Here is a 13,236-nt window from a genome sequence, read left to right as displayed (position 1 = left end):
AAAGGGTGTGAGACAGACAGTTAGACACACACACACACACACACACACACGCACTGCAGTGCAACCCGACTCCAGTTTCTATAAACAGCCTCTCACATCAGTTCACAGGTGATGTTTGTCCCATGTGGAGCTCTGCTGAAACTCGCCTCCTCCAGTGATCAGTATGCATAACGTCCATTGGTCTTGTTCTTACACTTTTAGTAAATCGGATGAGAGGGGGGGTGTAGGCAATTGTGTTTTGAAGGTGTTGGTTTGGATAAGAGGAAAGAAAATTGTGTGAAATTAATGCAGTCTTAACACAGTAACAGTATACAGTAAAACCTCGGATTACGAGCGCGTACACACAACACACACACTCTGCAGCACAAGAGAGAGAAAAAAACACACACAGCACCTGTGTGCATAAATGGAAACACTTACCTGTCTGAATTTATTTGTACTTTTATTAAGGTAAAATGCAGGTTAATTTGTTTTAATTTTACTTTATATTTTGTGTTAATTATTTTTATGTTTTTTTTTGTGGGGCTGTGGAACGAATAGTTTTAATTTCTATTATTTCTTATGGGAAAATTTGCTTTAGTTTACGAGTGTTTTGGAATGCGAGCCCGCTTCTGGAACGAAATGCTCGTAATCCAAGGTTCCACTGTAGTTTTAAATCAAGATTTAACAAAAAATACAGTTTTGGACAATAATGGACCGCATGCTACGACATGTCACGGTTTCCTGTCTGATAAAATGCCATCTGTGCAGGTCCTCCAGTTGTTTATTTACATCAAGAATAGTTGTGCAACTCCTCTCGCCTTTATTTATTTATTTAATTTACTTTAAATACTTTACACCTCTAATGGCTGCAGATTTGCTTCTTTTATTTTTTATTTAGTCGCGTTGTGTGAGATAATAAAAGTTACATGATACTTATACACACAATATATGTATTACAGTAGATATTACTGTTTATACATTTGTAGAGTTTTAATCCACAAACATACAACAATAATAATAATAGTGCTGTACAATAAAAAAAATACAAATTAAATGAAAAAAGTAATACAATGCATTGAATAAAGGATGAAGTTAAAATAAAAAAAATAAATGTAGATAAAAACTATTAAATAAATTCCAATTTTTATTTTGTTATTAAATACAAGCTAGTTATATGTTATGATATAATTACATTCATTGGCACTAAAACAGTCGTTGCTTGTTTACTATTTTTTACTTTTATTTAAAGCTTATAATATCAATATTCTCATTTGAAAATAAAGGTTAAATTACAGTATTTGTAATTTTTTTAAATTATATAAAAATTACAAGAAGTTAGCATTTTGTTTTAAAAATAGATCAGTTTGAAAAATGTTTGATTAAAAACAAATCTGTTTTTGTGAAAACTCATAAATAAAATAAAATTTACACTGAAAAAAAAAAGGATTTGGTTTGAATATTGAGTTTGTTATATTTACATTTACATTTAGGCATTTGGCAGACGCTCTTATCCAGAGCGACTTACATTTTTATCTTATTACACATCTGAGCAGTTGAGGGTTAAGGGCCTTGCTCAAGGACCTTAACAGTGGCAACTTGGTGGTTGTGGGGTTTTGAACCTGGGATCTTCCGAGTCGTAGTCCAATGACTTATCCACTGAGCTACCCCTGTCCCCCTTATATTGCCGTATGGCTTGTTGTTAGCTTGTTTTTGTCGAGAAATTGTTTTCTTTCCGTGTGATGGAGGAATAAATCCTGATTCCTGGGTTGCTTTGTTAAAGAAGGCGGGTTTTCCTGCCTGCTTTGTGACTGCGCCCGGAACGCTGTATTGTCGGAGAAGGCTTTTGTTTTCCGAATTATAAAACACGTTGTGATGGTTAATTCATGATGTAGATGAGACGATGGACGAGACAGGATTCTCTATTTGGACGTAAACGGTGGCATGTTCTCATTATGGTTGATGAGATTCAGACCGATGGTCCACTTTAACAGTGTTTCACTTCCACTTTCATGCTCTTACACTCCGATGAATGCGGGTTATTAGTGCCCGCCGAGCCTGGTCTCATTATATATTCATCACTGCCGTGTTTCTTTCGTCTCGTATGTCATTTCATCCTGAGGAGGAATCGGATTACGAGTCACAAGGACGAGTTCTGCCTAAGAGAGAGGAAGGAGGGCGGCAGAGATTACCACTCGTCCAAGATCACAATGAAATCTGTAACAGATTCTTATTTGATTTGTGTCCGATGACATGATGAAGATTATCCAGTTGTCTGTTTATTGTCTCCTCCATCGAACCTTCACATTGTGCTTCACGTACACCTGATTCGGCTAATCGGCTCATAAAAACAGCACTTTGTGTTGAACAGGAGTTAACTGTGCACCCCAAAGGAGGGTTGTTTACGGTTCTCCAGGGTTGGGAACCACTCCAACACCAACACCACCAGATGAATAACTAGTTTAACCGCCTTCAGCAGCCGTAACTGCAACCAGATGTTTTTTATAATATGATGAAAGCCTGTTACAGAACCGCGGAGAGATTACAGGCCAGTTATTTTTCAATTCATGCGAATTAAATCAGGCCTTTTGGATTTGAGGATTGTTTTGTTGCATAAAGGAGTTTCTCTTGATTTTCTGCTCAAGTACAGATTGGTACATGTTCTTCTTGACATTTTTTTTCGTCCTGTTAAAAATGCAACGTCCCCACGCTGTCATGGTACCACCACCATGTGTCAGTCTCGGTTTAATGTGCTTACTCTGAGCAACCAGGAGGAACGTTTTGTCGGAAATGGTGTATTTTTATTTATTTTATTTTTTTGCTTCCTGCCCTGCAGAATATACTCCGGGAAATACATACTTGGGAAGATAAATAGACAGACTGATCAATACTTATCGATATCTGAAACAGTAATGGGCTTAAACGTTTAAGGCTCTCTGGGTTACTGATCAGAAGGTCATGGGTTCGAGCCCCAGCACTGCACTACGTTCTGACCTCGGCTTCCTGATCCTCCGTTTATGTGTGCTGAATCACGTGCTGAATAGACCGTCGATCAACTACGGACTTTATATACTCGGGACAATAAAAGCAGAAGGTAAAAAACAATAATTACAAGAAGTGGTAATATCACAGCGGCGCTCAGTCACTGAACTGTAGACTCGATGTGATTTGTGTTTCAGTAGAAAAACTCATTACATGGGATTAAAAGGAATTTCGTGTGTAAATGGGTGTGATGTCATTCTTCTGTAATGATCTACGTTTGTTTCCTGGTCCTAGGTTAAACTGCTGACTGTGCAGTGTGTGCGTGTGTGTGTGTGTGTTTTAGCGGTTGAAGGTTAGCTCTAGGAAAACCTCTGCCTCTCCCCGGCCCACAGTACAGAACCTCTGCCTGTTCTCCTGCTAAAATACAGACGTTGTTAATAAATAATGGCTCCTCTTCCGCTGTGTAAGCCAACAATGAGCTCGTTCATGCTCTGCGAGCTCACTGTAACCTTTTTCTCACAAGCCAGCACAGAAAAGGGTTCAATGCTCAGGCTTCTGAGTGCGTGCCAAATTCAAATAAGGGTGAATAGTAAAGCATGTACTCCTCCCCTCCTCCTCCCTCCTTCTCCTCTCACGTCCCTCCTCGCTCGTCCCGCCGGCGTCTCTGTCTCCCGGACATGATTTACACCGGGGCCTCTCGCTTTTCTCTCCTGTATCTTGAGTAATTCATGCCGTGCGATGTCTCACCCTCTCTATAAAGCTGTACTAAACTGAGCTCGTTAGGGGACTTGTTAGGTTTCCCACTGCGGCTCTCGTTAAAGGAATGCGCTACGAGGTTGGGTCGGGTCGGTGCCGTCACCCGGGTGCACCAGACGGATGTAGGGGATGTGACCGCGCAAACGCTGCTTTGACTGTGAAAGCGTGGAACCCACAGCATCTGTGTGGAATTTGCATGATATGTCTGTGAGATTCTGACTTCTGAGATTTAATTTACAGTCTAAAGTGATGTTTAATCCTGGATTCTGATTGGTTGGGAAGTGTTATTACTTTTAGGGAAAAGGAGGGAAAATGTCAGGTAAGAAAGTGACTAGTTAGAGCTGCAAGAACGTTAATAGTCAATATAACAGACTGAAACTGCACTAGCGCTGCGAGCTGAGAAGCTTAGCGAGTGGATTAGCGTCAGTACACGCCTGTAATCTTTAGCTAATCTTCAGTTTGCTAATTATAGCCACTTCTTTGTCCTAAATTTTTTTTTTTCATTTCTCCCCGGGACGGAATATCAAGTTAATGTGCCGCATCATGTTAAACTACGGCCAACAGAATTATTGGCACCTATTAAATTCAAAGGCAAAAATCCATGTGAACTCGTAAAGTTCATGTGGCTGAATAGTATAATATTTTAAGATTAATTATATACCGTCATACAGTATATACAGGATGATTCACTTGAAAGTGGCCCTGAATATTCTGTAATAACTCTCGCTATGATGAAGCAATCTGAACCAAACAAAATGACTCTACATACCTTGACCTAGGTGTAATCGATTGCATTAAATTCTATGCAGAAAGTGATCTCCGATTTCTGCCGGACTTATTTTAGACATGTTGTTCCCGAACGTATCAGAACCAGTGAGTATCCGACTCTTTTCTCCATATTTGCGCGATGGCTACGGTGCCTGCCTTATCGGTCTGAGTCGGGGGGCAATCCAGGGTGTGTTTGAAGCTTTTCATACTGAGAAGATCATCGTACGTTGTTTCGTTCAGATTGCTTTGTCATGGCGAGAGTTATTACAGAATATTCAGGGCCTTTTTTCAGTAAATCATTCTGTATATTTTAAATCAGCCAACTCTTAGAAACCAGTTAAAAATAAGTTAATAAATAATAAATTCACCATTCCTACATTATACAGTCATTAAGAATTAATTAACACTGTTGTTAAAAAGTATTTACAGATTTTTCTTTTCTTTTTTTAATCTAGTAATTTGTTCTGCAGACTTAAATCATTAAGGTCTTCAAAACAAATGTTAATATTACCTACAGATAACCCGAGTAAACACAAAATGTAGTTTTTAAATGAATATCTCATTTATTAAGGGGAAAAAGCTGTCCAGACCCTATGTGAAAAAAAAGTAATTGCCCCCTAACCTTATAACTGGTTGTGCAACAACCGCAATCAGGCGTTTGTGATAACTGGCGCTGAGTCTCTGACGTTACTCTGGAGGAATTTTGGCCCGCTCTTCTTTGCAGAATTGTTTTTATTCAGCCGCATTGAAGGATTTTTTTTTGAGCATAGACATAACAGTAAATTCATGCCATGGTCAGCTGATTTAATGCTCAGAAGTATCACCAGTGGTCACATTAAAAGGAACACCTGATCATTTAATAGACCAGAATATCTTTGTCATTGGAATGTGTGGGTATTACGCATATGGCATTAAAAGTTTACATACTATATATTGCACAAGAAATGTAAATCTATGTATATTGAAATATTAAAATAAAAAACATAGTGCACGAAAGAGATGCATGTATTGTACTTTCCCCATATTGCACATAAAATGACAAATATCGCATATTGAGATTTACAGATTCTCCCAGAGAACTTATTTGGGCATTTAATGCTTGTAGGTTAAAAGCTGTTCTTCGGTCTATTTGTTCTCGTTTTGGTTGTTCTGTACCGTCTGCCTGATGGTAACAGCTCAAACACAGGGTGGCTTCAACATTGCTTTGTGTTCAAGGTGTTCTCCTGCCTTTATCATTTCTAGAAAGCATTTGGGCTGCCTATTGGGTCCATTCTTTAAAAAAATAGTGACACTGCAAATCATACAGATAGACATCAAGAGCTTCATGTTTATATCAATCCTCAGAATGGAGAAAAAGTGTGAAAAGTGTTCTGCTACATGGAGACATGGAGATCTGCAGGATCTGGATCACCTTGTTAATGAGTGAGGAGATGAACAGGCTGGTCTGAGCTGAAAAATAATCTACAGGAACTCAAATAAGCATGTCTTACTACTTGTGGTGAGCAGAAAAACATCTCCACACATCAAACCTTGAGACTGATGAGCTACAGCTGCAGAAGACCACATCAGGTTCGCATCCCGTCTGCGCAGAGAAGGAATCCGAGGCTGTCAGGAGCACAAAATGGAAGATTTTTGTTAAAGAAGTTCTCACACTCAATACTCAGTGTTGATGTGTGTTTGAGGTCATTGTCTAAGTATGTCACGGTGAAAGTTTTAACTTGATGATTTGAGTTTCTGCTGAAGATCTCCAGTTTCTTTTTTCCACCAGGTGCTAGTACTCTTGTCTGGTGTGAGTACTGGTTGAACAGTGAACCTCCTGAGAATTGGCTGTGGTCTAGAGGAGGCACATCATTATGTCACTGTGAACATTTGTGTACGTCTCTAATTTTCTAGCAATGCTGGTGGCAAAAAATTACCAGCGGCAAGCTAGCAACAATGGCGAACTTCAACATGGCTTTGCGTTCTCCTGGTACTCTTGGCTTTATTATTCCTAGAAAAAATTTGAGCTGCCCATCGAGTCTTTAAAAAAAAAAAAAAAAAAAAAGATGGCGTTTAGACTTTTAGCTGGACGTGCTAACTGCGCCCCCAGCCCCCAGACGTGTAAGTGGTTCTTTGTTCCAGCCCAAAGTGTTGGTGCCACCATAGAAGATGGCGTTCTCTGAACGGTTCTTCAAGCTTCCTTGGAGCAGGAAGCTCTTTCTTGGACAGCAGCAGCCTTTCAGTCCACGGTGATAGAAAACTGGCTTGTGATGCTGATCCTTCAGGAGCTTTTAGTTCATAGCAAGCCCCGTTCCTTGGTGGTTCCTGATTTAATTTCCTCTCGAGCTGAGGTGTTTGGGTTTTCTTCTTCACTTTGCAGTAACTTGGACTTGCTATACAGTGTGTGTGTTTTGAACTGATTATCTTCTTGACTTCTTGGACTTTCCCACTGTACTGTGTGCAGGTCGATCCAATGAGTGATGTCACACACACACACACACACACACACACACACACACACACACACACACACTTACTTATGTTGCACAGATATGCTACCAGATGGAGTTCATCATCATCACCACCATTAACGGGAAGTTTGGCTCTGCAACTTAAAAAACAAATTTTTTCAGAGTATCAGTGAAATAATAGTGTGTGTGTGTGTGTGTGTGTGTGTGTGTGTGTGTGTGTGTGTGTGTGTGTGTGTGTGTTTGTGAGTAAAATTTTGGCATTGATATCCAAAAATTCCCAAACAAATTGAATCTTGTGCAAATTTTTGCTTGTACTGTGTTGTACTCTGTGTATATATGTTAGTAAGAGCACAAAAGAGACAAAGAAAAAGGAAAAACCACACATACACACACAGATGATAATCTTCAGATCTTCAGCAGAACACACGCACACACACACATTATGCTTCGGACTTAAAACAACTTTCCTGTATGTGACTTTATTGCAGAGATTTAAAGCACAGGAAGTTGCGTCCTGAACACACCCTGTGTTTTACCTGAGACCAAAGCGTGCACACACACACACACACACACACACACACACGCTCGCTCGCTCGCTTTACTTGTGTAGGGTTTTCAAATTGCGATATTTGCATAGTGTGGTGTTTAAACCCTCATGATTTGTACTTCCCACTGCAAAACCATATACACACACACACACAGACACACACACACACACACACACAGAGAGAGCGAGAACTCGAATGGAGCAGATTGTTTCTCTATCTGTACTTCTGGCAGAAGGAGTCTGGAATTCCTGGACTCAGAACTCCACGCCGGATTCCAGGAGGAATATTTCCCGCATGACGCCGTGGAAAACCGGCGCAGTTCAGGAAACGGCTCTACTGCAAGCTGAAGCGATCACGCCATCTAGTGGTCTAAATGTGCACACACACACAGGGTTAGAGGACGTGAGAAAAAAGGGAATCGATGATCACGACTCGAGTGTGTGTGAGAGAGACGTAGTCGCCGGTCTGACTCCTGGTGTGAGAAGGCGGTGGTGTTTAGACGACTAAATCTGGTTGTGTGTGCCGGTCTGAGTGAGGGCGTGGAGTTCACGTTCCAGCTAATTCCTCAAGTTTAAATCCCGTTTTGAGCTTCTTTTTCCTTCAGATTTCTAATAGCCGCCTCATCATTAAGTAAAGAAATAAATACCAGGGGCGTTCAAGTCAAATCGGGATTTTTGAGACCAGTGCAGAATAAAAAAAGGTTTTGAGGGTAAAACTGCCTTTATTTATCTGAAACACCGGCCTCCCAGGAACTCCTTCGATGACTTTAAATACCTGCAATAGGCTCCGAGCCACCTCAGGATCAGCCTTTACAGAAGTACTGTGCAAATGTTATAAAGATGTTTTTAATGCGGCTAAAAGTCTCATCACCGTACTGTGCTTGTGTAAATGTTTATCGGTTTTATGTTTTCATTAGTGTAAGAACGCAAAACAGGAGTTTGTAAAATAGTTAAAAGTTTAAAGCTAATAATAATCTGCTGATCTTTAATGTAATCAGTGATATTATTATTATTATTATTATTATTATTATTTGAGGTTGAAGCCCACGTACATGTCTGTGTGTCTCTCTGTACAGCAGAACTCTCTGTCTAACTTATTAATACAAAGAAATCCCATTCTGTAAGGTTGAGTATCTTACGCCTTGTTTACACTAAGTTGTCCTTCTTTGGTGCTCAGACAAATACACTCCCTGTTCGGTAATCGGAGAGTGAATCACAGATGAGAAATGGAAAAAGTAGATCAAAGGATAAAGATGAAGTTTTGTCTTAAAACCACTCCAGCGTGTTAAAATTCACTTATACCACTTCAGCGCTGTTATTTCAGCCAAAGTGAAAATATGAACTAATCCCAGTCAAAATATTCACTTTATCTTTTCTAATTAATATCTATTGGTGCAGGTGTTTGTTTACATTGAGACAGTAGTGCATTAGTAGATTATTTTACAGTAGATTATTAAATCCCACACATAACTGTTCATAACATCACTTTTACTCCACATTTAGATTCACTGATGGTGGAGATTAAACTTCAGGTGGAGATCTAAGGACTGCAGGAGATTCAGTCAATTCTGTCCAGACAGACAGAACAAAAAACTTTGTATTTATATACACCAGAAATTTTATCTCAAGTCCCAGTTTGACTCGGGATTGAGTGAGTGAATAAATATTTCTTAAGTATGTAAGTAAGCGATGTACGGTCCAGAATAATCTTTATTTATTTATTTTTTGTCTTCCACACAAAGTGCTGAGTGAGTGTTACACTGAGTCAGAGTTAATGATGAGATGTACAGTACGCCGCTTAGATTTGTTTAAACAGTGAATCAAATGTTAAACAGTTTATACAACATGACAAATCCTCAGATAAATGGCTAAGAAATAAAAAGGAAGTTTATTTCACATGCAGCTTTTTTCCTGAAACTTTCCAAAAGCCGTACTTGGTCACATGACCAGAGCTCGGGTCAGAAACGCACGGCTGATGGAGAGTCGAAAAGAAACGAAGAGACAAACAGTAAGAGATTCTGCAGAGATGAGATGTAAAGTAGCACCGAACACACACACACACACACACACACAGACAGACAGACAGACAGACAGAGTCGAGGTCACACCGGAGAGCAGCTTGAAGGATAAATGTGATCACATGGTTTTTATGCACTTTGAATAAATTTGCGTAAATTAATCTTCGGCAGTGGTTTCGGTTTTTCGGGCACCGCTGCTGGTCATACGCACACATGTGCGCGCGCACACACACACACACACACACACACAAGCACATGGGAACACTCATGAGGTTCTGGAGTCGAGACGGTCACGCTGACCGGTTTCACTGCACTGTGACGAGAGACGAGCGATGACAAAGTCCTGGCCGTGTGAGGAAACTCCGACTGAACCCTCAGAGTGAGAGAGAGTCACTACTGCTAAAACACTCACCTTAGACATCCAGCAGCTGGAGGAGGACTTACAGTTATATACTGTATAGTGTAAAATTTTTTATTTTTATATAAATAAAAATAAATAAATCTATCTATCTTTCTCATTTAAGTGCTTTTGTAGAGACGGTTACACTTATTTACTTTATATATTCTTAATTATCTGTTTCATTTAATATGTTTTAGTGTTTATTTTTTATCATCTTTTTATCATTGACTTATTTATTCGTCCTAGACAATCAATTCATCAGTTTATTTATTGATGAAATGATACCGAAATGTCCTGACGACAAAATTAGATTCATTAATTTTTAAGTGAAAAATAGCAGTTAATAGTCAATAGTTTATTTCTATTTATTCATGTGTTGGTTGAGAGGAGGCGGATCCTGTGACCTCCTGGTGCAATTTCAGGGCAAACCAAGTGTCTGTGTGTGTGTGAGTGATCATATAAAATAGATACTATGATAATTGAATAGTGTTTTCATGATAATTTTCACAAACCTCGCAAAAAATAAGTTTTTTTTAATCAACTGCTTTCTATTTATAACCTTAAAGAAAATGTGTATAAATAAATGACCTCCTGTTTGACCTAACCCCTTGGAAATAAACCTTTTTTTTTTAAGGTTTAAACAATGTGACATATATTTATATCTCAGTTATCTACATTTACAAACAATCATTACGTCAGCTGATGATTAAGTGGATGGATTTATTTACGTAATTATTTATTTATCTGTTTTAGCAGCAGTTGGTTTTCCAAGTCCAGTTTCCTATAATTAAAATTCTAAAGTAAATATAATATAATATAATATGTAAAATATCTACATATATCCAGAAGTATTCACTCGCCTGCCTTCACATGCATATGAACTTGAAAAACATCAAATTCTTAATCCATAGGGTTTAATATGATGTTGGCTCCGCCCCCTTTGCAACTATAACTCTTATCTGTGAAGGCTTTTCACGAGGTTTAGGAGTGTGTTTTGTGTTTATGGAAATTTTTGACCGTTATTCCAGAAGCACATTTGTGAGGTCAGACACTGATGTTGGACGAGAAGGCGTGGCTCACAGTCTCCGCCCTCATTCATCCCAGAGGTGTTCTATGTTCTGTTGAGGTCAGGGTGCAGGACAGTCAAGGTTTTCCACCCCAAACTCGCTCATCCATGTCTTTATGACGGCGCACCAGTGCACAAAGCAAGGGTGGATTAAGAACTGGATGTTCAAATGCATATGAAGGCAGGTGAGCAAATACTTGTGTGTGTAATATGTACAGTATACATATGTACATGCACAGAGAGTCAGCCAAAAAAAATTATACACACTCCAGGAAAAGAAAAACTTATAAATAGTTTAATACTAAATTTATAATATATAATATTTGATGCTATACGTTATATACTGATGATACCGTAATATATATTATGATAATATTATTCATTTCAACATCATACTGTTTTATTTTTTTTTTCTAAGCACATCTCTTTTTTTCTAAGTCTGTTTTAAACACAAAAATAATAGAAAAGGATTAATTTGACTCAGGATAGAGAGATTCATAAGAGAGCACGCCTGCTACTAACTTTTATTTAAAGTAAATTAACACACACACAAAACACTCTTTTTAGGCGACGTGTATGAGCGGACCAGCAGGAGGCAGCAGAGCGCTGCAGGATTCCGGCTCGACGATGTGGAAATGGCACTTTATTTTATTGCAGTCAAGTGTTTTCTTTATTCCTCCGCTCTCTCCTCTCCACATGGCTGTTGGATACAGAAAGGCCGACAGCCGACTACATGTGGCTCCTTCATTATTCATCCCTCCGTTTTTGTCATTTCATCCTTCAGGTCAGCGGTTATCGGTCTTCAGGGCGATATTAAGCGATCAGGTGTTTTCGATTCCGCGGCCCTGGCCCTGGCCCTGGTGCTCTCTCCATCTCTCTCGCTCTTTCTCTGAGCCTCTGAATGGAAAAAAAAAAAACAATCGGAATTTAATTTGGGAATGTTTTTTTGGGCCAACGAGTTCCTTTCTGTCCTGCTCCAAAACTCCAGAAGCTCTTGCATCACCTTCCTGCACATGTCGAGAGCTGGGATTGTTAACGTCGAGCGATGGTAGCTGAAGATTTTATTAATGATGTGCTGAAGGTAAAAAAGAGAAACCAATAAAACCTTATTTTCACTGCATCGTCAAAAATCATGAGTCTGGATTTTTTCGAGTTGTTTATTTCTTTAATCTTTTCATTCCTAAGTGTCACAGCCTTCTTCTTCATCCTTTTTTTCAAAAACATACAATATATAAAAATTTTTAATGTGAATATATGGAAAAACATCTCTCTAACTTAACCATTTTATCTATTCTTGTCCAAATAGTCAGTATAAAGAAATGCTTAGGGAATGTATATGTAGAAATACTTGCGTACGGAGTTAAAACATTTTGTCTTGTGCTTTTATAGAAAATATAATAATTAATAGCAGTTACTTTTTCCATGCTGAAGCGGTTCATTCACCTCTAACAGCGCCTTCTAGAGTTTTTTTTTTTTTCTTTTATACCACAGCAATTTACTGACAGTTACCATTTCTTAATTTTTTAAATAAATAAAATGGCCATATTTTGTTGGTTTATGATTAGTTTTTGATTTTATTTAAAGAAGGAGTCGGCAAAGACGCTTACTTCAGAAGCTCCGCCTTTTAACTTCATCATCGTACGTTAATTTTCCTTGGCGTTTCACGTACAAAAACGTTAGAAAAGCTGTTACGAAGCTCTGACACTGGAGACTCATTAAGTAAAAGTTAAATAAATGTTCTCGTGGGAATCTATTTCATACATATATTTAAAAAGTGGGGGTGTGTGTGCATTGAAGATATTTGCGAAAAAAATTAGTGGGGACCTACATCTGTTTGTTTGTGAATGCATCAGGGACAACTTGGCAGTCGTGGAATTTGAACCTGGGTCCTTCTGAACCACAGTTCAATGCCTTAACCACTGAGGTTCCCCAGTCCGGGTGTTGCTTCATCGCAATCGGTCCACGGGAAGAGAGAAGATATGCTACTTTGAAATTTTAAATGGAAAAATGTCCTTATATCATTAAAAAAATCGACCTTAATCATCCGAAAATTCATCAGAAGACGCTGTACATTCTTTAAACATGCACTTACAAGTGTGCAATTGAAATCTACCTAATTAACGCGATCTCACACTTTTCATTTCGATACCGCACTTCACAGTAACACACAAAGTTTAGTTTGAGTGTGCAATTTAAATCACGGCAACATCTAGTCTTCACTGTGTGTTTTATGTCTTTTATTATGATTGTTTACTGTACGAGTTTTTATA

At 38.7% G+C, this 13,236-nt stretch overlaps 1 protein-coding gene across 2 annotated transcripts in view; it reads left to right on the top strand.

Annotated features, from left to right (window-relative positions):
- The window catches only part of mpp7a (MAGUK p55 scaffold protein 7a), a 115,359-nt gene that overhangs the window by 13,831 nt on the left and 88,292 nt on the right, over positions 1-13,236 (top strand). Inside the window, exon 1 of one of the 2 annotated variants that reach the window (XM_053511587.1) lies at positions 2,981-3,073. The exons of the other annotated variant lie outside the window; for it this stretch is intronic. The gene's annotated coding sequence lies outside the window, so the exon portion shown is untranslated. Of the gene's footprint in view, positions 1-2,980; positions 3,074-13,236 lie in introns of those variants that run through there. 2 annotated transcript variants of the gene reach the window in all.

Source organism: Clarias gariepinus, chromosome 14 (genome assembly GCF_024256425.1).
Source record: "Clarias gariepinus isolate MV-2021 ecotype Netherlands chromosome 14, CGAR_prim_01v2, whole genome shotgun sequence".
In the NCBI taxonomy this organism is placed as follows: domain Eukaryota; kingdom Metazoa; phylum Chordata; class Actinopteri; order Siluriformes; family Clariidae; genus Clarias; species Clarias gariepinus.
The sequence above is the reverse complement of the archived record's forward strand: the minus strand, read 5'-3'. Positions and strand labels throughout refer to the sequence as shown.